This window comes from Saccopteryx bilineata, chromosome 1 (assembly GCF_036850765.1).
Source record: "Saccopteryx bilineata isolate mSacBil1 chromosome 1, mSacBil1_pri_phased_curated, whole genome shotgun sequence".
NCBI lineage: Eukaryota > Metazoa > Chordata > Mammalia > Chiroptera > Emballonuridae > Saccopteryx > Saccopteryx bilineata.
The window spans coordinates 106,063,748-106,087,986 of record NC_089490.1 but is presented as its reverse complement, the minus strand read 5'-3'; the positions used below and the strand labels follow the sequence as shown (position 1 = coordinate 106,087,986).

General features: G+C 50.1%; 1 protein-coding gene across 2 annotated transcripts in view; it reads right to left on the bottom strand.

Moving 5' to 3' along the window:
* CHST11 (carbohydrate sulfotransferase 11) overlaps nt 1–24,239 on the bottom strand; it is a 279,382-nt gene that overhangs the window by 5,715 nt on the left and 249,428 nt on the right. The window lies entirely within an intron of this gene.

Sequence of the window (24,239 nt, the reverse complement as noted above, 5' to 3'; positions counted from 1 at the left end):
GATTGCTCTATTTTAATGCAAGGGGAACCGTTTTTTGTTTTTTTTTTTTCTACAAGCCCGTCATTGTAGACATCTGTTGCTTTTTGCTTCTTCTGATACCAGTGCCTCGATTTTCCTGTTAACCTGTTCTCCACTCTCAGTTCTCTTTTCTCTCAAGCTGCTGAGCTGTGAGGATGGCACCTGGAGCTTGGAGACAGGCAGGAGGAGGTCCACATGCAGGGAGGTCTAGACCGGGAATGAAGGGTACAGAGCAGAAGCACACGTGGATTGAGTCCTGGTGACATCATCTGAATATGTAGGTCCACAATGTTGTTGAAAACAGACCCCCCACCACAACTCCTGGGCTTTCTTTACATTAGTTAATGCATTTACTTTGGTGTGTAAGGCAGTTCGAGCCTGGATTCTATCATTTGTAACCAAAATATTTGGGTATTTGCATGTATTGCCTTGAGTTTTTCATCTCTGCCATGTTCTCTCATCTATTCAAACAAGTGTGCAGATCTCACAATGTACAAGGCATTCTATTCTGCTCCACTGGGAGATAGAACCTTTTCCTAAAGGGCTCGCAGTCTAGGAGGTACCAGACCAGAGAGCTGGCAGCCTAAATTAGAGGCCAAAGGAAAGATGTATGTGTGCTCTTCTAAATCCTAAGAACAAAAGTTTCTCCCCAAAGCCCATTCACTTCCAGGCTGGACCAGTTCTCACAAATCACCAGGAATAGGAAATGGGAGACCATTCCACCCTGGTGTGCCTGCATCTTCGTCTCCTATATCCAGAAACTTTCACGGATGGCGACATCCTATTGCTGCAGGTCAGCCCTACGCCATGGAATTCAACCAATATATATTTTGAATAGGAAAACTTGGACTTTTTCATTTTCTGACTTCTTAGCAGATATATTTCTCAACATAAGAGGAACATTCATACCATTTAAAACAACAACAGTGCATGGTCCTAAAGGAAACAGAAGGACCAAGAAGGAGAGAGGGACCATTAATTTTGCCCATTTGACTCGTGATGGGCAGTGTTGAAGGCAATAAATGACTAAAGGAGCAGAGAAACAAGAAGATTCTCCCCGCCCCCCACCTTTTCCCAGTTCTTTTCAGCTGGAGACAATTCTCTGGCCCTCTGAATCCCCAGGGAGGTAGCGTGTCAGTTAATACTGCATTCAGGACCACAAAGCCATGAAAAATGGAAACGACACCACCGTATCATTTGCCGTCCAATTGTAGAGAAAGAAAATAACTCAGCAGGGCTTTGAAATGTGGTATTTGCAGTTTCTTTCTCTTCCATTTCCTTCTTTTCCAGGGCAGTTGAGGTGGCAAATGGTGCACCTGTCGCAGTGAGGCACCACGCTTTCCCTCAGGAGGGCTGCAGGGCGTGGGGCCAGAGAAGAAGCACGTACTCCGTGAGACACAGCTTGGCCCCTTCTTGAAACAAGTTTATTTTTAACAAACTATTCCATCTTTTTTTTTTTTTTTTGTATTTTTCTGAAGTGAGAAACGGGGGAGGCAGACAGGCAGACTACCGCATGCGCCCAACTGGGATCCACCTGGCATGCCCCCCAGGGGGTGATGCTCTGCTCATCTGGGGCATTGCTCTGTTGCAACCAGGGCCATTCTAGCGCCTGAGGCAGAGGCCATGGAGCCATCCCCAGCGCCCGGGCCAACTTTGCTCCAATGGAGCCTTGGCTGCGGGAGGGGAAGAGAGAGACAGAGAGGAAGGAGAGGGGGAGGGGTGGAGAAGCAGATGGGCGCTTCTCCTGTGTGCCCTGGCCGGGAATCGAACCCGGGACTTCCACACACTGGGCCGACGCTCTACCACTGAGCCAACCGGCAGGGCTTCCAATTGTTTTTAAAATTTTAACTTATTTTAAAACAATTTCAGACTAGTGTTGATTTAACTTATTAAAAATAGAGTGTTGCTAATGGTGGGATCTTGATAACATGATACGAAGCGAAATAAGTAAATCAGAAATAACCAGGAACTCCATTATTCCATACGTAGGTGGGACATAAAAGTGAAACTAAGAGACATTGATAAGAGTGTGGTGGTTATGGGGGGGAGGGAGGAATGGGAGAGGGAAAGGGGGAGGGGGAGGGGCACAAAGAGAACAAGATAGAAGGTGACAGAGGACAATCTGACTTTGGGTGATGGGTATGCAACATAATTGAACGACAAGATAACCTGGACTTGTTATCTTTGAATATATGTATCCTGATTTATTGATGTCACCCCATTAAAAAAATAAAATTATTAAAAAAAAATAGAGTGTTGCTTAAAATATACAAAGATGAAAGTAGGTATACATGATAGAAACAAATGTAAACACTGATATGAGTGATGTGAACCTGGGGGATGATATTGTTTTATTGGAACTGAAGCCCTGCTTGAAATGTGTCAGGTGCCTGCTGTCTGCTCCGGGCAGAGTCCTCGCCATGGGATATTCCTCTGTGCCATGCGGGGACTCCATTTCCCCAGCACTTTCTCATTTCCAATTACTGTGAAACCCAGCACCCTGTACCATCACAGGACCTCTACTCGGTACAAACTCATCATTTGTCTGTTTCTCTGCTCATCTCTAATTAGCCCAAGACAGTGATTTTTAAATCTCATGGTGCACATAAATTAATTACAAAAACTCTGCAGCATGCCAAAAAATATATTTTTTGCTGATCTGACAAAAAAAAAATAGGTATGATTTTGATTCATTCACACCAGATGGCTAAAGGGAAAAGAGGTCAGTGCCCTTCACTAAATCATCAGGTATTGTTTGTTTCAAAAATTCTTGCAGCACAAGACAATAAAATCACCCAAGACAATAAAAGTGGACCCACAAGGTGCCACCGAGACCGTCGATGGACATATGCACCATGACTTCACATGGAAGGACCAGGCAGGTTATCAGAGGTGGCCTTGACAATCCGGAAATGCTTTGGTTAGCTTTTCAAAAGATTATCATCAAAATAAATATACAAAATTTATACAATTCTCACATAGAACTCCAGACTCCTGGAAGTTATATCTGTGGACCCCTGACCCTTGGTTTAAGAAACCTGGGTAAGAGGAGCCCTGGACGGGTGAGAGGGAAGAGCGGAAAGAGAGGGATTCTTCGTCATCCTGCCAAAGTGGGGCAGGAGAGATTTCTGATAGCAGCCCAGGCTATTCCGGAAATCTCCACGTTTGTTATTAGGACCAACAGCATGTTAGAAATCACAGGTAAATGAATTTTTAACCTTAAAAAATGCAAATCTGATCAAGTCACTTCCACACTGGTTCCTAAGCAGGGCTCATAGGAGCTTTTGTAACAGTAACAACTCTTCAGCAACGAACAAGCTCCCTGAGTATCAGTTCAGGAACTACCCAAGGGACCCACAGCTACTGGACAACAGGAAGACAAGGGCATGAAGAGGACTCATTGATGCAGAACAGTTCACTCCCTTGCCGCTGAAAGAGGACACCTGTCTTTTCCAGTCACATTTTTATCAATTTCACAAAGCAGAGGTTTGTTGATCTGATCATTATCTGAGCTCTGAGGCCAATTTCTTTCCTCTTTCACTCCCTTTCTCTCCCCTTTCTTTTTTTCATTCTCAAAGGTATTTGAAACAACCATAACAAAAGACAGATGTGCCGTATAAAATTAAAATAGGAAAAAATAAACATACTAAAAATATACTAACTACAATGTCTGTGCTTAAGGAACTCATTTGGTTGTGAGTTTTCTAGTAGCAAGGGCAAAAGGGGAAATGTGATTAAATCTTGTTCTTGTGCTCAGAAAGGGAAGTATTCCAAATACTTGGGGCAGAAAATGTAGGAGATTTTAAGTAACTCAGAAATTTTACTCAGGGAGGGAGAGTCTCAGATACTGTTTGCTCACGCTGGAGTTGCTTATCCTGGCTGATTGTATACCAACGTCACCATTCCCCACCACCTGAGGTCCACAGAATGTTCCAGCATTTACAGAACACTTCCATATACACCATCTCATTAAAGAAATCTCTGGGACTTCTCCCGAGCCTTATAAGAGACGGTCTATCTTTAATAGACCAGCCCGTATTCCCAACTACATTACATCTGGGATGGAGGGGGCTGCCTACAACCAGATGTTAATATTTCATGTTAGTGGCTTTCAGCTGTCTGCACATGTGGACATACCTGGAGGGCTTGTTAGATGCAGTTTACTGGGTGCCACCCTGAGTTTCTGACTTAGGGACAGGGCCCGAGAGTTTGCATTTCTAGCAAGTTCCCAAGTGTGCTAGTTTGCTCAGTCAACCATATCAAAATACCACACACACGGGGTGGCTTCAACAGCAGACACTGATTTTTTCTCTCGGCTCTGGAAGTGTGGGGAAGGGTTGGCCTCCTCCTGGCCCCTCTCCTTGGCTCGCATATATATATGTCCGCCTCCTTGCTACCTCTCTGCGCAATGTCCTTCTGCGCACATTTGTGCTCTTCTTATAAGGACACCAGTCCTACTAAGGCAGGGGAGTGGGAAGCTAGAAAAGTTCCTTGGCAAGTAGAATGGGGAAACTGAGATCGATAGGTGAACAAACTAACCAAGCAATTTACAGCCAGGTCACTTTCTAAGAATTAACATCTAGGCCTCGGCTGTATTTCAGCTGCAGGCCCGAAAAAGCAGCAGGTGGATGACCAGGTGGGTGATGCCAGGACCAGCTACAGTGAATAATACTCCCTGCCCAGGCGCTGACCAATCAGCAGAGACCACGACCCTGAAAGGGCACTCATAGAAAAGCTGACGAGTATTCTATTGAGATCTCCGCTAAGAACTCCTCTAAACTCCCAGAGCATACAGGGAGCAGACACCACCCCCACCCTACCCCCAGCCACAGGCTGCATCTCCTAAACTCTAAGGGACCCCATGAGACTTGCAACCTGGGAAGCAATGGGCAGTGGCAGCTCATTCTGGGCTCACCCCCTGAACCTGTCTCCAAGGCCCCTTTTCTCTGACTGCCCAGTGAGCCAAAGCAGCCTAGGCTCTCCTGTTGCTTCTTTTATCTGAACCCCTTCCCTGTTTCACTGTCCCCAGCTTTAATAAACATACTCTTTCAAAATCACCTGGACTCGTGTTAAGAAATCTTTCCTGCACGAAGTCAAGACTCGACACACTACTGGCCAGCCCTAGGCAGACCTGATAGGCCAGGCCCCCTTTCCAGTGACACTACTGGATTAGGGACCACCCTGATGGTCACAATTAAGTCACCTCTCGAAAGGCCCCATCTCCAAATCCAGTTTCATTGGAAGACGCTGGGGGAACGGGACTTTAACATACGAGTTTGGGGTTGCGGGGCACCCATCCCACCAGGTGAGGCTGACGCAGCGGGCCTGGGGGCCACACTTTGAGAACCGCAGCATTACACGCTGAGGAAATGACTGTGATGTAACATTTCTCACCCGTTCACAGCTATTCTTAATTACAGAACGTGGAACCCAGGTTCGTTGTCCGCTGCCAAGAGTCTCCTAGATCTGCCTCCAGGTCCAGCCTCCACTCCCCCATCTCCCTTTTATCTCCCCAAAGTATAAATTAGGCCAGAGCAAGGGCTGATTCGAGGAAACTGTGAACATTGCTACAGGCTCTGGGCTGTGTCCTGCCTTCTCGTTTAGATGTCTATTTTTAGTTTGGACATTTTTTAAAAGGCCTCTATAATTAGTTTAAGTACCAAACTTAGAGGCTGTTTGAAAAAGTCTTTAAAACTTCACTGTTTCATCTTACATGGAAGAAAAGCTGATTTCTCTTAAATTAAAACATCTTCTGCACTGTTTACAATTTCTCCCAGACACAAGAACTCAAACGGATGGAGGAGCAGCCAGAGGAAAAGGTAAATTCGGAGGCATCAAGTGAGGGCGCTTGGTGAAATCTGCTATTAACAACCGTGAGCTTGGGCCCAGCCTGTGTCTCCATTTGAAACTCTTACTACAAAACCCCTCCCAACATTTCAGTTGTACTATCATCCTGTCAATTTTAGAATGTGGGGGGGGGGGAGGGGGAGAAGAAGACTTGAAGATATTTCTTTCTGGTACAGAAATTTCTAAACTTTCATGAAGAGAGCAAGTCATGACGCATCACTGGCGAAACCACGCCACAGCACAAAAGGGTACATACAAGTATACTAGCCACATTTATCGAGCACTTACTATGTTCGGGCCACCGTTAATCCTCACACTCTAGGACATCATTAGCATTCGAGATAACATTACTATTCCCAATTTACGGATGGGAAAACCAAGGGGGAGAGAAAAGAAGTGGCTTGCTCAAGCTCAGGGAGCTAGAAACGGGGGCTGGGGTTCAAATCCAGGCAGCCCATATTCTGAGACCACTCATTCATTGTGCAGCCTCCCAGGGTCCACAGACTCACCTGGGAGTCACTAGCTCCTGGCCAGCTTCTGGAATTGTGGGTCTCAACCCTGGTGGCTCACTGGGATCACCGCAGAGCTTTAACCCCCCCTCCCCATGAGGCCTGGGGCCATCTCAGAGATCTGATGGACTTGCTCTAGGTGAGCTCAGCTCCTGGGGACTCTAAAGCTGCCCAGGTGGAAGCCTTAGGGCAGGCGTCCCCAAACTACGGCCCACGGGCCGCAATGCGGCCCCCTGAGGCCATTTATCCAGCCCCCACTGCACTTCTGGAAGGGGCACCTCTTTCATTGGTGGTCAGTGAGAGGACCACTGTATTTGGCAGCCCTCCAATGGTCTGAGGGACAGTGAACTGGCCCCTGTGTAAAAAGTTTGGAGACCCCTGCCTTAGGGGCTCCACTGCCAAAGGCTATATAAATTAAAGCACAGACTGGATCTGAGCAGTGACCTGCACGGGATCTTGGGCAAGTTTCATCTTCCTGGTCCTCAGATGTAATGGAAGGGACTTCCCATTCAGTAAGGCCAGAGATCAAAGGTCTAGAGAGTCACCGTTCTCAGACGTCTTTGAGTGTGTCCATAGGGAACCACTGGGGATTATAGAATGTTTAAAATAAACTTTCATGTTTAGAAAAGAAAGGAGAAAAATATTGGGCCTTTAAAGAGGAATCCTGGTCTGAGCCTGCTGCAAAACTTCAACAGTTTAGGAAAGAAATGATTCCATGTTAGCTGCCGTAAACATTGCCAGGGAAACTGGTTTCTCAGGATTTGAACTTGTCATAAGGGAAACATCTGTTTGATCACAAGGATGGAATCTCTGCTGCTTTTCCTACCTTTCCAAAGCAAATGGTAGGAAAAGGCACAATGGATGGAAAGCATTTTGAGTCCTAGAAGGTGAGGCAGGGTTGCAGGACATGCTGGGCGACCCAGGGCTGGCCGCTGACCAGGCTCAACGGACAAGGTGAGCTAAGGCTCTGAGCTGCGTTTTCACCTTGGGAAAAGTGCGTTTTCACTTGTGGGCAGAAACAAGTGAGTAGAGGGTTCTTTTAGGCTTGTGGTTAAAGTACTTTTTAAAAAATTGATTGTAATTTACTGTGTTTACATAGATTCAAGTGACCCCCCCTCACCCCCGTGTTCCCTCAACATCCCCCTTGCCTTCTTCCCCCAACGCCCCCGCCCTTCCCTCCAGGATTTGCTTTTCTGCTCTCTATAACGCTGTTATGTGTATACAGTTTCAGCAATCTCTTTTCCTTCTCTGATCCCATCCTCTCATCTCCTTTCCCTCTGTCCGCTTTTGTATGCAGGGTTTACATCTGGTGGTGGTGATTAGGGACACAGACTCAAATGCCCTCCTGAGTCAGCAGGGAGTGAGTACCTGGGCCACTTGAAGGCGGGGAGATGCCCCTAAAATCTCCCCACGTAGTCATGCGGGAATAGGGTCCTGGTCTTTTAAGATCTTTCCGTTGTTGGAGAGAAGCCAGAAAACCAGATTGTATGTGTAATCTCTTCATTCTTACATGTTAGCTACAATGAAAAAAAAATTTTTTTCTTGAATAGTGTGGGCCAAGTTACACTTATTGGGGCTGGGTGTGCCTGCGGGCCACCAGCTGGCGCCCTCGTCCAGGCATCTGAGGAAGGCAGGCAGGAAAGAAGGGGCCCTCTTGGAGCCTGCGGCCCAGGGGCCATGCCCAGTTACTGGAACCAGTAGGCAGTTGCGGGGAGGGGAACTGGGCAGACTAGCTAGACTGCAGGAGTCCCCGAATGCAACCAGGAGAGCTAACAGCCAGCAGTCGTTACTGAGAGAGACCCCTGGAACCTCTCAGCTCTCTCCGCCCCTGCTTCACCTTTCTCTCAATACTTTTTCCGTCTAACACTCATCCTAATTTCTACCCTTCTTCTGCGTATGTCTCCCTTCTAGAGGGTAATCTCTGAGAGGGCAGGTGGTTTCACTTTTTTGTTTGCTCTTGTATCAGCAGTGCAGGGCACCTCCTGCACGCTTGAAGCTTTGTCGAAGGAATGAATGCAGGTGTGAATGAATGACTTGGGGAGGGCAGGGATTTTAAGGCCCCATTTTGGCTGATGAGGCTGCTCCTTCGTGATGCGTGCCAGAAGCCCTCTGTGGGAAGATGGGGTGGGGCTGTTGGCATGGGCACCAGAGAGCCCACGCAGCCTCATCAGCCAAGTGGGAGGCAGCTGGGCCCTTGCTGTCGGGTGGAAACAGGCTCCGGGTGGCTGCAGCAGCCTTTGATGAGGGGGAAACTGGTACTTCCCACCGGTCTGGGGAGGCCAGGAAACAGGAGGAGGGGACCGGTGAGAGAGGGTGCTGCCGGGGAGGGTCCGGCGTGGGGTGTGTGCTGCCAGGGATCCCTTTCAGCTCAGCCAGGTGCGGCGAGAAGGCCTCATTTCTGTCTCAGATCAGCTGTTCGGGCTTCCGGAGGCCTAGGCAGGGTGCAGGAGGAGCAAAGGAATAGGGATGGGGAGGCTGCCAAGCTAGACTGGCTTCTGATGAATGGTGGCCTAGAACAAGGACAATGGTGGGGAAGGGACGCGCTCCCACACTGCTCGGAAGGCTGGATTTCCTGGGAAATCGGAAGTCAGAGGGTAGGCAGAATGTGCACCTGCTGACTGATGCTGACTGCTGGCAGGGGGTTAGGGAGGGGGGTTCCCTGCACCGCCTGGAGCAGCTGACAGCGCTCCACCCGGGTGGGCCTTCCAAGGGCAGTGCGATTCCGGGGCAGCAGGCGGAGGACTCCCCCCAGCTCCTCTTGCTCTCCCCCTCCTTGGACCACCTGATTCCACTGACTCTCTTCCTGATTCTCTTCCCAGGCTCACCAGAATGTTCTACTACTCACATTTTGACCAAAGCACTTGAACTCTTCAGTCTCAGTTTGCCCGTCTGTAAAACGGGGACAATCATAGTGTCTACTTCTCCGGGTTGTTTTGAGGATTCAATGAAAGTCCACAAGGAAAGCCCTCGCATGGTGCTTGGCACGTCGTAGGCACTCAGGAAACAGTAATTCTCTTTACCGTTGTAAACATTAGAGGGTGGCTTCACAAGCGGCCAGCAGTACAGGGAGTGTGTTACTATGCCTTCCTCTGCCTCGTGGCAACTCTCAATCTTTAGTGACTCGGTGGGTCTGATTGTCCTAAGTAACTGCTCCTGAGCTCTGCCCGGGAGTGATTCTGTGGGTCTGGGGGTCCTGCGTCCCATTTTGAGAACAGCTGATGGAGCACTGTTGTTACAGGAGCAGGATCTGAAGTTAATGTCAAACACGTCTGTCATCTGTGCAAACTGCCCGGCTCGTGGCGATTCACTATTGCGCTGACATGGCAGACCGACAGAGGCCACTGAGGGCAACTTGGATTGGCAGCTGCTAAGCAAATTGGTGGTCTAAAGAGCCATTTCTAGATACGTGCAGATTAGCTATTAATACGTACCAGCAGACTGTACAGTCTGCATAGAATTTCAAAGCGAACCATGGACTGAGAGACATCCAAAAAGGTCATTTTACTTCTTAATCAAGTAGTAGCATGTTTCAACAATATCCCACCTCCCTATTGTTCAAAAGGTCCGCAGGGGCCACTCTCTTGGGCTTTCATTCTACAAGGAGAGGCTGAGCCAGCTCTGCGGACGGGGCTCCAAAGTCTCCTCCCAGACCGCCCAGGAGGCTCCCCCCGGCTTCCCCACCACAACCACTAACAACCTGGGGCCCCCAAGGAGCCATTTCCCCCACCGTGACCCCTCTGCCTCGAGCTGCTCCACCCTGATCACAGTTACATCACTGTGAATGGTGTGGGTTTATCTCATCTCCCTCCTCCAGGGCCTCAGGACAGGTTCTGGGTACTTCTGCACCCTCAGTGCCTGGCACTCACTCAGTGCCAGTACTTGAAGGACTTAGACGAGGGTGAATAGCTTTGTGTCCCCATGTGAATGCCTTTCCTGTGCTGAGGTTTCTTTTGTCTCAGTCACGTCTCTGCCTTTTCCCTGTTCCAAAAATGGCCCACTTGGGAGCATAATGGAAGGCCATTGGCAAGTGCTGCAGGAGCGAACGCATCTAAATTCACCTGCTGTTTGCTGAGAAAAGTATGGACCCGGCTGCTTCTCAGGTCGTGTCTGGGGACGTCGTACAAACACACATCACAAACCATACATGATGTCATGGACTTCCACCTGGGCCCAGAGATGAATAAGACACCTCAAGTTAATGACAGCAGAGGTGCAAATACTCTTGGTCTGCAGAGCTTTCGAGGGATGTCACAGCCCCAGAGGCCTTGGAACTCTGAGTCCGGAGTTGGAAAATGCCTTTGCGATCATCCGATACCATGTTCTGATTTTTAGATGGCAGAACTGAGGCCCAGAGAAGAGAGCTCACCCACCCACCACCCGGAGCAGCAGGCCTGGCACTGGGCCCTGTCTTCTGTGCTCCTGTCAGTGCTGCTGCCCTGGGTCGTGGAAAGAGAACTGCCTCATTCCACCATCCCAGCAGCCCTTGTCGATGGCACAGAGATGGATTCGAGGACAGAGTGAGGAGTGGGCCAGCCCAAGTGCCCTCTGTGTGGTGCTAAAACATCTCTGTGAGGTGCAGAAAACATCCTTGCTACCTTCTACCAACCTCAGGGGAGTATTTGGGTGGCACATGTGGAGTCTTGAGCATTGGAAATTCTGAAAGCAAACAGGAGCCAGTGATCTCTTTCATTATCCAGACAGGACTGGGCATAGCTCCCCTGCCCCTGCTGGGGCGCTCATTAAAAAGTGAAGCAAGAACTGGGAATAGTCTTGATAATTTTATTTTTCAAAAGAACAGTGACCCTGTTAGGGCCAGTGGAAGGAAATAAATCAATCAATTGCAGGATAGAATTTTTTATAGAAAACCAGTGTCTCTCTAATCCCATAAAATAGGTACTGAATAAATATTGGGAGCATTTGGTTTCTCACCCTGCCGAGGAAGACCCGGATTCTGCTGAATTGAGCTGACATAGGGGTCAGCGGTCAAACAGGTGCATCTGGACATAAATTCTGACCACACCCCTGACTAGTCACATGACCCAGGGGCAGTCATTTCTACCCTCCCAGCCTCAGTTACCTTATCTGTAAGGTGAGGGTGGACAGTAGCACACATGTCACAGGCTGTCATGAGGTATAAAGGGATAAAGTCTGCAGAATTTCAAGCATACCCCCAGGCTGCAGCTGCTCTTCATGCACAGGTAATTAATAATCAAAGTTAAAGTTTCTTTGCCATGAAAAAAAAATAGAGGTCTTCTTTACTTTGTAGCTGTTTCCATTAAGGGCCAGAGTGGCTTAAAACACAGACTCTGTAGCCAGGCAGCGTGGGGTTAAAAATCTGGCTCCACCGCTTACTAGTTGTGGACCTTGGACAAGCTACTCAACCCCGGCCTCAGTAGTCTCATCTGTAAAATGGGCTTATATGACAGCACTGACCTCCTAAAGTTCTATGTGATGGTGAAAATAGCTTCTTCAAAGTTCACTGCATGGGGGGGAGGGAGGTGCAAAGGTGATGCCCTGAAGGCACCAGTCACCACTGTATTCTGGCCAATGTGGTGATGAAGTGATAAAGAAACCCCTTGCATTCCCCTTCCTTTACTAGCCCTCTGCCCTGAGGTGCCGACACAGAGGGAGAGTAACTGATGTCACTTGTCCTTTCTCTTCCTCTGCCGGCCCAGGGTGGAGGCCAAATCAGGTGGTGTGGGAGAGAGAGCCCAGGCCTGCACATGCCCACACACCCAGGCTCCAGAGTGGCATGGGAGGGCCGACCCCGGGTCTCTGCCAGGCAGGTGCCGCTGTCCCTAGCCTCCACCCAACCCCGCCGGCAGCCTGCAGGTCCCACGGTGCCCATCAGGGTTTGGATTGGTCATCTCACCCCTCTCCCACTGCCCTCTCCCCCAGTCCTGGGAGGGACACCTCGGCCTGGCAGCTGCCCCATACTTTGCCTTTAGTTGTCACAAGGCACTGGTTGGGGGTGGGGGGAGGCTAGTGCAAAGCAAGATCAGGTTTGTCTTGGGGAGCAATCTCACATTCTAACGGGTCACAGATGAGGAAAAGAAAACATTACAATGTAGTCAGTGCAACAGCTGACAGGTGCTAACTCAGTCAGACTCCCAGATCTAGCACCTGCTGCCCTAGCAGCCTGGGCTTTCTTAACCTCCTCAAGTCTCTATTTCCCTAACGGCTAAATGGGCAAACAATAATAGCCCCTGGCTCACAGGTGGACAGAAAGATCAGATGAGATAACTTGTATTACTCACTCCAGCATGGAAGAGCTCACTGTCTCCCAAGGTGGGGGCGAGGATGGAGTAAGACCAGAGCACGGGCAACGCCAAGGCGGATAACGACTTCCCCAAGAAAGGAGGAGCATTTCCGCAAGGCTGGAGGGGTAAGCGGTGAGCTGGGCAAGAGAAGGCCACGTGGGCGGTGATGGGGTAGGGAATAGGAAGTGCAGACACAACAGTAGGAGAGACCAGGGCACCTCTGGGTAGGGCCCAGTGACTGTCCCAAAGTGACAGGGACAGGCCAATCAGCTGGAGCTGCAGGAGCCTGCACGCCCCGCCTCCCCGCCTTCCAGAAAGGAAGTGTCACAGACATAATTACACCGTGGAGCAAGGAGGGACGCTGGGAATCTTTTTTTATACACTAAGTGGCATTCTCTGAGCCAAAGCAATGAATAGAGAGGTTCAGAGAAGCAAATGGGGTCAGGGTCTGGGGGGCGGGGGAGTTGATCTTCATGAATGAATCTACTTCCAGTGGTGACTGAATCCTTCATTGAGGCCTTTCAGCCCCAGGGAACAAAAGGACAGGCCACCCCACCCTCCCAAGGGAGAGTGACATGGCACACCCCTCCCCACAGCTCACATTCTTCAGGCTGAGCCCCGGGGACAAAACCAGCGGGGAAGGATTCCCTTTCCTCTGTCCCTTCTTTCTTCTGAAAAACAGAAAACTAGTCATTCTAAAGTGTCTGCCATACTTCTCAAAACAGAATGATCTAGAAGAGTCAGGGACAACTGACCATTCATTGACAAGTCTATGACCCTAAGGTGGCCTGACATCAGAAAACCACAAATTCACCCATAGGCTCAAGTGGGAGAAGGAAAAAATACCAGGGGTTGCATTTATTGAGGTCAATGTTTGGGGAGCACTCATCATGTGGCAGGTGCAGGGCTGGGTCCAGTGGGGATCATATTTGGCAATGGGATGGGGATGGACCAGGAAGACCTCAGGTTGGGAGAGGGGGCTCCATATGGTGGTGGACTCTTGCCTGGAGATGGACCAACAGGTTTGAGAAACATACTAGTATTTGGGGGCGTCTGATTTTTTTTTTTTTTTTACAGGGACATAGAGAGAGAGTCAAATAGAGGGATAGACAGGGACAGACAGACAGGAACAGAGAGAGATGAGAAGCATCAATCATCAGTTTTTCACTGTGACACCCCAGCTGTTCATTGATTGCTTTCTCATATGTGCCTTGACTGTGGGCCTTCAGCAGACCAAGTAACCCCTTACTTGAGCCAGTGACCCTGGGTCCAAGGCTGGTGAGCTTTTTGCTCAAACCAGATGAGCCCACGCTCAAGCCGGCGACCTCAGGGTCTCGAACCTGGGTCCTTCCGCATCCCAGTTGGACGCTCTATCCATTGCTCCACTGCCTGGTCAGGCGGCGTCTGCTTCTTTATTCCCGTGGGGACTCTCCATCCTTCAATGAAGCCTCACATAATCAGAACCAGAGTGATCGTCAGAGCAAACTGTCCAATATCCAATATGGAGTCACACTGACGACGGCCACTCTGAGCCCCAGACCGGTGCTGAGGCTGTACCTAACTGTCTTTGATTCTGATAACTCTGTGACATGTATACTAGCACCTCCATTTTACAGATAAGGAAACTGAGACTCAGAAAGTTAAGTAACTTTTCAAGGTCATCAGCCTATCGCTCTTTGACCCAACATAGCTGTCACGTCACTTGCTTTGTTGAGAGCCATGCAACGTCTTCGCTGGGACACATGACGGTGGAGGCTCAGCTTTGTGGTTTGACAATTCTATATACACTACTTCGAGAATTCAAAGCATGTCCCACATGGCCCTCCTCAAAGCACTCTCCACTGTGATCTAGATGCTTTGTGCCTGGAACGTAGCCTGTGGCACATGGGAAGTGCTGGCAGGGCCTGTCCGATAACGGGGCTGGAAGGCACTGGGAGCCCCTGTGAACCAGGCGCCCTATAAAGCACTTGACAGCTGTCATCTTGGTTAATACAATAACCTGAGAAGTGTTATCCCCACTTTACAGATGAATAAACTGAGGCTCAGAGAGCTTAAACACAAATCTCAAGCCTGACACTGTGGAAGAGGTAGGGCCCGGGTTTGACTCTGGTGGTCCAGTTCTAGAGCATGGGTCCCCAGCTCCAAGCCAGCGACCCCCAGACTGTCCTCCAGCTGCTCCACCTTTGTGACCTCAGTTACTGGGAATAGCCTAGACCACACGGGCTGATCCCCAGCCCAGATATACCTCACCAGGGCAGGCATACACTCTGGGTGCATGAAGATTTTGGACAGTGATTATTGAACTAAATTCTTAGGGAGGAACCTCTGATCAAATGCCCTTTCTGAACTTTTAAAAATTCCCATAACTACATGTAGTTGCATGTTAGGTAGCATGTCCCATATAAATTATCTGAAAATGGTGTCACAAGGAAATAAAATTTTCTTCTCAAAGATCCTACTAGTTCTGATTGTGTATGCCCTGGGGCCTGGTTTCTGCCTTTTTGTCCCCAGAAACTATATTCTGTTTCTATCAAGACCCATAATGAAGCCTGACCAGGTGGTGGCACAGTGGATAGAGCATCGGATGGGGATGCAGAAGATCCAGGTTCGAAACCCCAAGGTTGTTGGCTTGAGCATGGGCTCAACAGTTTGAGCGTGGGGTTGCTGGCTTGAGCATAGGATCGTAGAAATGACCCCATGGTCGCTGGCTTGAGCCCAAAGATCAATGGCTTAAAGCCCAAGGTTGCTGGCCTGAGCAAGGGGTCACTCGCTCTGCTATAGCGCCACCTGGTCAAGGCACATATGAGAAAGCAATCGATGAACAACTGAGAACTGATGCTTTTCATCTCTCTCCCTTTCTATCTGTCCCTATCTGTCTCTCTCTCTCTCACACACACAGAAAGACTCGTAATAAAGATGCCTCACACAGGGATACCTTTCTCCAGCTTCCACAAATCAGATTTTCAGGGTGTGGTATACTGACTTCTAGCACATCTATAGCTTTATGTAGGGAATTTAAGGGGACTTGAAGGACCCCTGTCTCCTGTGGGCACCTGGGTGAAGCTCATTATTGAACCAGCTTCCATGAAGCCCCAACATGGCCAGCTCAGAGCAGAGCTAAGTGCCCACTGGTGCTAAGGCATGTAGTAGATGCACAGCCATCCAAGCAGGCTGCCCAAGACGCCCTTGGTGTGGGGCCCAGCCTGCCGCCCACCTGCTTCTCTGGGCTCCGCCAGGGCTCCGCCAGGGCTCCGCCAGCCTGGGTGCTCTTCAAAAGAGCCAGCATCCAGAGGGTGGAGCATCTCTCTGAGTTTTATAGCAAGGGCTAACCAGAAACATCTGGAAGTACAGGGGACTAAGCTGGATGCCTTAGGGTGAAGCTCTAGCTCAGCCAGGCTGGGCATCTGCTGTATGAGCTTGTGAGTCACTGGCCTCTTCCTAGCAGCCTCCTCTGCAAAATGTCTCTGCCTCCTCCCTCCCTCCTCTCTCCCTCCTCTTCCAGTCAACACAGCACACTGGGTTCACCCTGGGTGGTTGAACTTCCTGCCCTTCCTCTCCCCAGACCTTTCACAGACATGAGGACAACTGTTTTGACACTTTTTTTTAGGACAACTGTTTTGTAGGGAGGACTTTGGGGAAGGTGGGGTTCATGGGGAAGGCAGAGGCATGGTCTACCTTCCCAGTGGTCATCACCCTGTCATGTGCCGCAGGAACCTCAAATTCCAGATATGTGAACGTGAGTTATCAGCCGCCTCTTCCCATGTCCTTGCCTCTCGGGCACGCACCGCGGTCTGCCCAGGTGCCCTGCCAGATCCCTGGACATCTGTTCCCCAGAGCCTGGCTGCTTCGCCCCAAGCCGGCAACCTCAGTGCAAACCGCTTCACCTCTGGCCTGAATGCTGCCTAGAACTCCAGACCAGTGTGGTCGCTCTGAGCACAGCTTTGATTGCATCATCCTTGCATGTGTTAAGCCACTATGAGTCTACTGCGTGCCTGGGTCCTCCCATCTCTCTTTTTCTCTCCTTCCCTCCCTCCTTCCCTCACTGCCTCCCTGCCTCCTTCCCTCCCTCCCTCCCTCCCTCCTTTCCTCCCTCCCTCCCTCTCTTTTTTTGTGTGTGACAGAGAGAAACAGAGAAAGGGACAGATAGGGACAGACAGGAAGGGAGAGAGATGAGAAGCATCAGTTCTTCGTTGCGGCACCTTAGTTGTTCATTGATTGCTTTCTCATATGTGCCTTGATGGGGGGGGGCTACATCAAAGCGAGTGACCCCTTGCTCAAGCCAGTGACCTTCCAGCTGGTGAACTCTGCTCAAACCAGATGAGCCCGTGCTCAAGCTGGCGACCTCGGGCTTTCAAATCGGGGTCCTCTGCCTCCCAGTCCTATGCTCTATCCACTGTGCCACTGCCTGGTTAGGCCTGGTCCCATCTTTCACTGGCTCTGTGCCTGGCTGCCTGGTGGCCATGCCTGGCCGCTGGGGTGTCTCCAGAAGTGCCATGTTCTCCTGCATCTCAGGGACACATGCTGCCTGAGTTTTCCGTCCCAGAGGCTACTCCTCACATCTCCCCCTGCCAACTCCTGTGGGCTTTCCGACCTCCCTGTATACCTCACTTTCTCCAGAATGATGCTGTCCCTGACCTCGGGCTCAGATCCGCCAGGTGCCCCTTCCCTGGTGGGGTCACCAGGGACCTGAGCTTACCTCAGCACAAGGCGTGGCTATTGTTATCATTGTTGTTGTTATCGCTGATCCTTGAACAACATGGGTTTGACCTGCACAGGTCCACTTTTATGTGCATATTTTTCAATAAGTACTACAAGTATATTTTCTCTTCCTTATGGTTTTCTTAATAACATTTTCTTTTCTCTGGCTTATTTTATTGTAAGAATAAGTACATGATACATAACACATACAAAATATGTGTTAATCAACTGTTTGTGTTACTGGTGAAGCTTCCAATCGACAGTAGGTAAAAGTTATACATGGATTTTCAGCACCCCTGGCCCCCATGTTGTTCAGTGGCCCACTGTGTTACTAACAGCCCAGCCATCAGCACCACCAGAAGAACTAATATTTTGTTGGCACTCTGGGCCAAGCGTTATTCTAAGTTCTTATTGTGTAATAACACATTCAGTCCCAAGGGGAGAGCAATGGGAGAACGCACGGAGGCCCTCACTCCTGCCCCCAGCAGAGGAAGGAATACGGGACCAGAGCATCGCAACCCAGTCTGTCCCACCACAATCCACACTCGGGACCAGGGGAGGGAGCGAGGAACAGGCAGGTGCTTAGGTTCAAATCCTGGTTCCAATCTCGCCCCTTGTTGGCTACATGACCTTGGACGATCAACTTCTCTGAGCCTCCGTTTTTATGTCTGTAAAATGGGCCTGTGGTGGGGGCGGGGTACACGAGTGTCATCCATCATGTGCTTACACGGGGCCTGGAACTGGCGGCCCTGAAGGGGGAACCTTGCTTTCTGATCAGAGCAGAACAAACTCGGCTCCTGCAGCTAACCGTCCTCTTCCCTGTGGATTTCGGTGCTGGACGCTCCTCAAGCAGTTACGTGTCTCCAGCCACCTTCATGTAAAAGTGTATAAATAACAAGGAGAGCAGAAAAGCACAGGGAGTGGGCATGACCCACATTCGCAGGCAGCCCCCATGGGCCCTGGCTGAGTGCCCACACCTGCACCAGGGCGACTGCAAGCCCAGCCACCGAGGGTCTCATCAGGAAGCTCAAACCACCCCCGCGGGCTTTTCAGAGAAACCCCTTCCTCGTTCTGCCCAAGCCCAAGCCCACCTCCTCCTAACTTCAAGTCTAACGCGGAGTCCCTGCCTCAAAGCCAGTGCGGATTAGAGCCAGTCTCCCTGGGCTTGAGTCCTAGCTCTCTTACTTGGTTAACAGTGAGGCCTTGGGCAAGTTTCTTTACCTCTCTCTGCCTCAAATTCCCCATCTGTAAGGTGGAAATAACAATAGCGCAGACCACAAGGAATATGGAAAGTACTCAGAAAAATGCCTGAAACACTGCAGGTGCCCAAGTGTTAGCTGTCGCCACCACAAAGTGACAGTGGCTCGGGGGTTCAGTCCTGCCTGGCAGGCAGGCTCGGGGCTGCAGAAGGGGGCACCGAGGAACTCACTGGGTTTGAGGGTGCCTCCAGAATCAGCCAAGCCCCTTTCTTGACATCCACAGTTCCAGTGTTCTTTCCTCCCATCAACAACGTATAAACATCCTCCCCTTTCCTCTCTCTTCTACTCCACTGGGGGAACTTGGATCTATTTGGAGATCTTCTCCCGGTGGGGTCTGGACAGCTGACATCAAGTAAAAATCAGAGTCTGCCTGCCCTCACGTCCTCCACACCTACCTGCAGGATACTTCTCACCAACACCATTCTCTAAAGAGCCCAGTGGCAGTACAGTGTTGTGGGAAGGGCACACACTCTGGAGGAGAGAGGCACGGGTGGGCCTCCCAGCTGTGTGACTTTGGACAAGTCACTTAACCGGTCTGGGCCTCCATTTCCCCAACTCTAATGGGGCTGGTAATATCTACCATGTGAGTGCACAGTGAGAACTGAACATGATATGTCGAGTTCAAAGCACAAGGCCGATGCCCTCTTTGTGGACTATGTATCTGGAAGTACATGCTTAAAATATACATAGAAAAATTATTCCAGAAAGAAAGATTCTAATTCCTATGTCACTGCAAAATAAGTTACCATTTGTTTTGCCATCTGGTCTCTTAAATGACTAGAAAGCCAGGAAGGAGGATGCCTGAGAGGCCCGGGAGAATGAGAGTATTGATAGAGGATGTCAACTGCTTAGTCTACAGATGCCCTGATGACACCGATCTGAATGGGATTTACCTGATGGAGCTTGGTTTTGATCCAGCGTCTTTGACGTGAGGGGCATAGTGAAAGGGTGATTTAAGGCAGCTAAACACCGAAGGGTGTTTTATTATCTAGTCATGCAGGTGCCAGTTAATCTTGCCTGTCTCCCCATCCTGGAGTCTCTCCCATTCCTGACCCCTTGGAGGGTGGGGCTGGAGGAGGGATGAGAGAGGGGGAGACTCGGAGGTAGGGCAAGAAGGTCAATTTCACATGCGATAAGTGAATTTTTTAAAAGTAAGTGCAAGTCCAATGATTTAGTTTTCAGGCCACATTCAGATGCCACATGCTCCCTGGGGTTTAAAACAGCTACGGAAACACCCAGGTAGATTTCCTGCCAGACGAAGCCAAGGGGTGGGGAGGTTCTTAGGGCAATGGGTATGTTTTGCCCTTCACGGTATTGTGTGTGTGTGTGAGAAGCCCAGCTGGCTCTGGCATGAGCCAACACAGCGCACACGACTGGTCCACACCACCACACCAACAGAACTCACTGGTCCCTGGGAGGCCGTCCTGGGCATGGCCATAACCCACCACTCCCTGATCCTGAGAACCCTGACCCAGGAGGTGCCCCTAGGACACGACTTCTGGCCACCAGCCAGCGGCTGGGTTCAGAGCATAGCCTGGGAGGCGGTTCCTTTCTGGCCAGAGGGGGCTCGGCCAGCAGACCCGCCATCACTGGAAACTGCAGCAGAGGCCATCACCAGCTCCAAGACCACACACAGGGTGGGCTCCACCATCTCCTTCACAGTGGTACCCTCGCTGTCTAGCCTGCACTCAAAACTACTCGGTGAATGGGTGCTCCTTTTGGGAAGCCTATGGTTTCATTCCAAACCACATTTTGGAATCATTACACACAGGGCGGGGGATGGCAGGGTAGGGCAGGGGAGAGAAGGGGAGGGTAGGGCAGGGCAGGGGAGAGCAGGGGAAGGCAGGGGAGGGTAGAGGAGAGGAGGGCCCAGAAGGGGAGGGGAGGGGAGGGCAGGAAAGGGCAGGGCTGGGGAGGGGAGGGGAAGGCAGGGGACGGAAAGGCAGGGCAGGGGAGAGGAGGGCAGGGCAGGGGAGAGGAGGGCAGGGCAGGGGAGAGGAGGGCAGGGCAGGGGAGAGGAGGGGAGGGGAGGGCAGGGCAAGGGAGAGGAGGGGAGGGCAGGGCAGGGGAGGGGAGGGTTGGGCAGGGGATGGCAGGGCAGAGAAGGGCAGGGGTGGGAAGGGAAAGGAAGGGATATAAAAGGAAGGGAGCTAATATTTCAGAAACCTTTCCTTGGTGCTAGAAATCTGAAGTGCTACATCCAGAATCCTCTCAACCTAGGGCAGGGGTGAGGAACTTCATGCATTACACACACACACACACACACACACACACACACACACACACACACACACACCCTACCACTGAACTGAATGTGTTATTACAGAATAAGATTCACAGACGTAAATACCGAGGCTCAGAGAGGCCTCATGCTTGGTTCTGAGTCTCAGGGCTGCCAGGGACGGGTTCAGGGCTTACTTACACCAGCTTGCTTGCTCTACTAATTATAAAATGTGGCTTTAGAACCAAGCTTAAAAGTGCATTTACAGGATGGAAGATACCAGCTTCTCTCTCTCTTCTACTCCCCATCCTTCCAATATAAAATTACGAGAAACCTCTTTTCAGGTATGTTTTCTTTATAGCTCTGAAACCAAGCGGGCTGCAGTCTCCGCGTCTCCATGTGGCACAGAGCCACCCGCCCGTACTGGCCACACGCTGGAGGGTACTCAGTCCTTCTGGCACACTCGTTTGGGCTTTGCCTGGTTTATGGACTGGACTTCCTGTGTGTTTGCTGGTGGCAGAGTAACTGTTAGGGCTGCACCTGTGCTGAGGGAGGGGTCCGTGTGATGGATCTGCCCCCCTCAAAGCCTTTGTGAGCAGCAAACCAGCCCTCTGATGAAGGCTGCGTCCGTTTGCGCTCTCTGGCTTGGAATGCCGGAAGAGATGGCCAACAAGGCACACGCACAAACAGGATCAAGGGGGGCAGGTGGGAAGGACCGGCCTCAGGGAGACGGGCCGTCAGCAGCAGCAGACGCCACATCCAGAAGGACGCAGAGCAGCTGCTGCGGTTCTGTTGGAGGAGAGGCTCGGCCTCGCACGAGCACTGACGTGGGGACGCCGCGGAGCAGCTTCTGGGGAGCTCACACCATTGCAGCCCGGCCCCTTCCAGGCAGCTCCAGCCCAGGAGCCAGGCCCTTGTCCACTCCCAGGTGGCCTTGGATGCAGCGGTCAGCCTCCCAGAGAGAGGATGAGGGATCAAGAGGCCTCCTATCCCCATTTCTTTGCAAAGCAGAGCATACAAGCGAGATGTCACACCTTGGACGGGACATTGCACAGCTCTTATTTTGTTCTCTCGTTTCAAGGTCCAACCCAAGTGTCTCTTCTGGGCCAATCAATGAGGCAGCCACTCTGTGCTTTGTGTGACCTGTGCCCTGGAAACACCACGTCACAGGAAGCTGTTTCCCACCCAGACCGCGAGTTCCTCGCACTTCCAGCCCTCCTCCACACCTAGCATGGTATGCACTCAATAAACAGTCAGTGGCGAACGACTGATAATCATTAGCCATAACTAACAATTCTGGAGCCCTTGCTATGTGCCAAGCGCGGCAACAGGGCTTTGTGTGGATCGCCTCAGTGAAAGTCCTTATGATAACATTCTTTGGCAGAAACCATTCTTCCCATTTCACACAAGAGGTCACATGAACAGAGAGGTTAAATATCTGGTCTAGGTCACACCACAAGAAAGTAGTGTGTGACCCTTCCTTCCTTCCTTCCTTCCTTCCTTCCTTCCTTCCTTCCTTCCTTCCTTCCTTCCTTCCTTCCTTCCTTCCTTCCTTCCTTCCCTCCCTCCCTCCCTCCCTCCCTCCCTCCCTCCCTCCCTCTCTCCCTCTCTCCCTCTCTCCCTCTCTCCCTCCCTCCTGTCTCTCTTTCTTTTAATAAAGAAGAGTTTGTTTGGAGTTGAAGACAGTTTGATTATTCCAGACGCTTCTGAATCGAGAACAAGAAATGGTGTGTGCTGGTGTGCATGCTGACTGTGGACCCATCTGACTTCCTCTTCTTTTTAGTTTGAAATCCAGCAGGTTGCTCACGGCTTTGATTTAAGCATAGTCCCAGCTTTGGGGAAATTTTAAGGCCAAGCCTGAAGAAATTTGCAAATTAGTTCCTTGGAAGACTTCTAAATAGCGACTGATTACAACCTCTATTTCTGAAGCTGGAACCACTTACCCAATTAGAGCGGCAGCCCATGAAAAGGAAGTGAAAATTCTCTTGATGGAGAGCAGTGAGCGATTATTATTATTATTATTATTATTATTATTGTTTTCTAAAATCATGCTATGTCTAGGGGCCACCCACTTCTCCCTGCCCTTTGCCTGCTAATGCCTAACCTACCTGTCAGGTCTCAGCTAACCTGTCACTTCCTGGGAGGACTCTTCTGAGCAGGTTAGGGGACCTGTTCTCCTCCTTCACAGGGTTCCTCATGGTGCTGTGACTGTTGGCTTGTCCTCCCACCAGTCCATGAACTCTATGAAGTCAGAGGTTTGTTTGTTGTGCTCACTGCTGTGTCCCAGAACCTAGAATTTTGCCTGGCATGTAGTAGATGCCCAATAAATACCTACTGAATGAGACTGAATGAAAGACTAGAGAAAAAAAATATGTCTTCCTTGGGTCCTGAATGTAGATTTCTGTTTAAACTTGATTATAACAGCACACTAACTCATTCATTCATTCGTTCATTCATTCAACAAGTAGGAACATCAGCAGTGTATAGGATGGTGGCCTGGTTGGGTCAATATCATCACCTCCACTCTACTACCATTCAAGAAACCTCTCCATGGTGTGGTGAACCGGTTTCCCTAAAGTCCTGCACACCTGAGGCTGCCCATTACTATTGCCCCTTTTGTTGGGTTCACAGCCCTGCAAAGAATTTCTGTTTGGATGGGCATAACTTCAGTCACCTGAGCAGATGCACCACTTCCTGGCCTTGCTGTCAGCTCTTGGATAGGTTAACACATCTATTGCTCCTCAGGGGGTTGATTGGGATGAACTAGGAGCAGGGATTGACTTTAAAGGGTCTTGAATGTAAGACTTAGAGGGGTATAACTCAAAATTTGACCAATCAAGATCTTAAGAAACCCCTAGTGATTGGCAATGATAGGCACCATTCCCTCTAGAATTTTCTAATAATGTAATTTGTCATTGCCATGACAACATTGTCAGTTGGGGGGAAGTGTGACCAAATAGATGTTTACTTCTAGGTCCCCAGAAACCTACCTGCTCAAAATTATACTGGTGGCCTAAGGCAGCTTAGTGGACCACACAAAACTGCCATGTGGCCAAATTTGTCCTTCCTAATTATTAGGTTTATTATGTAACCATTTGACATGTCCTAGACGTGTCCCTAATATCATTCCTTTTTTACCCACCAAACATTACCTGCCCCATGTCCTATCATTTCCGGGCCCTGACTTCCGCTAGACAGATAATGAGGTTGTTCAGAGACTGTAAACCTTGCCAATGGGTTCATTAGGCAGTGTATTCTAACCACACACAGCTAAGCCCAGTTATAAAACACGAGTCTAGAAAAATTTTTGAGAAATTACACTGTGATGTCTCAGCCCTACAGTGGGTTTATAGCCCCCTTTGGTTCCCCTCAAATTTTAGCATACCCCATCCTGGTCTATTACACCAATCTACCAGGATTGCCCTTT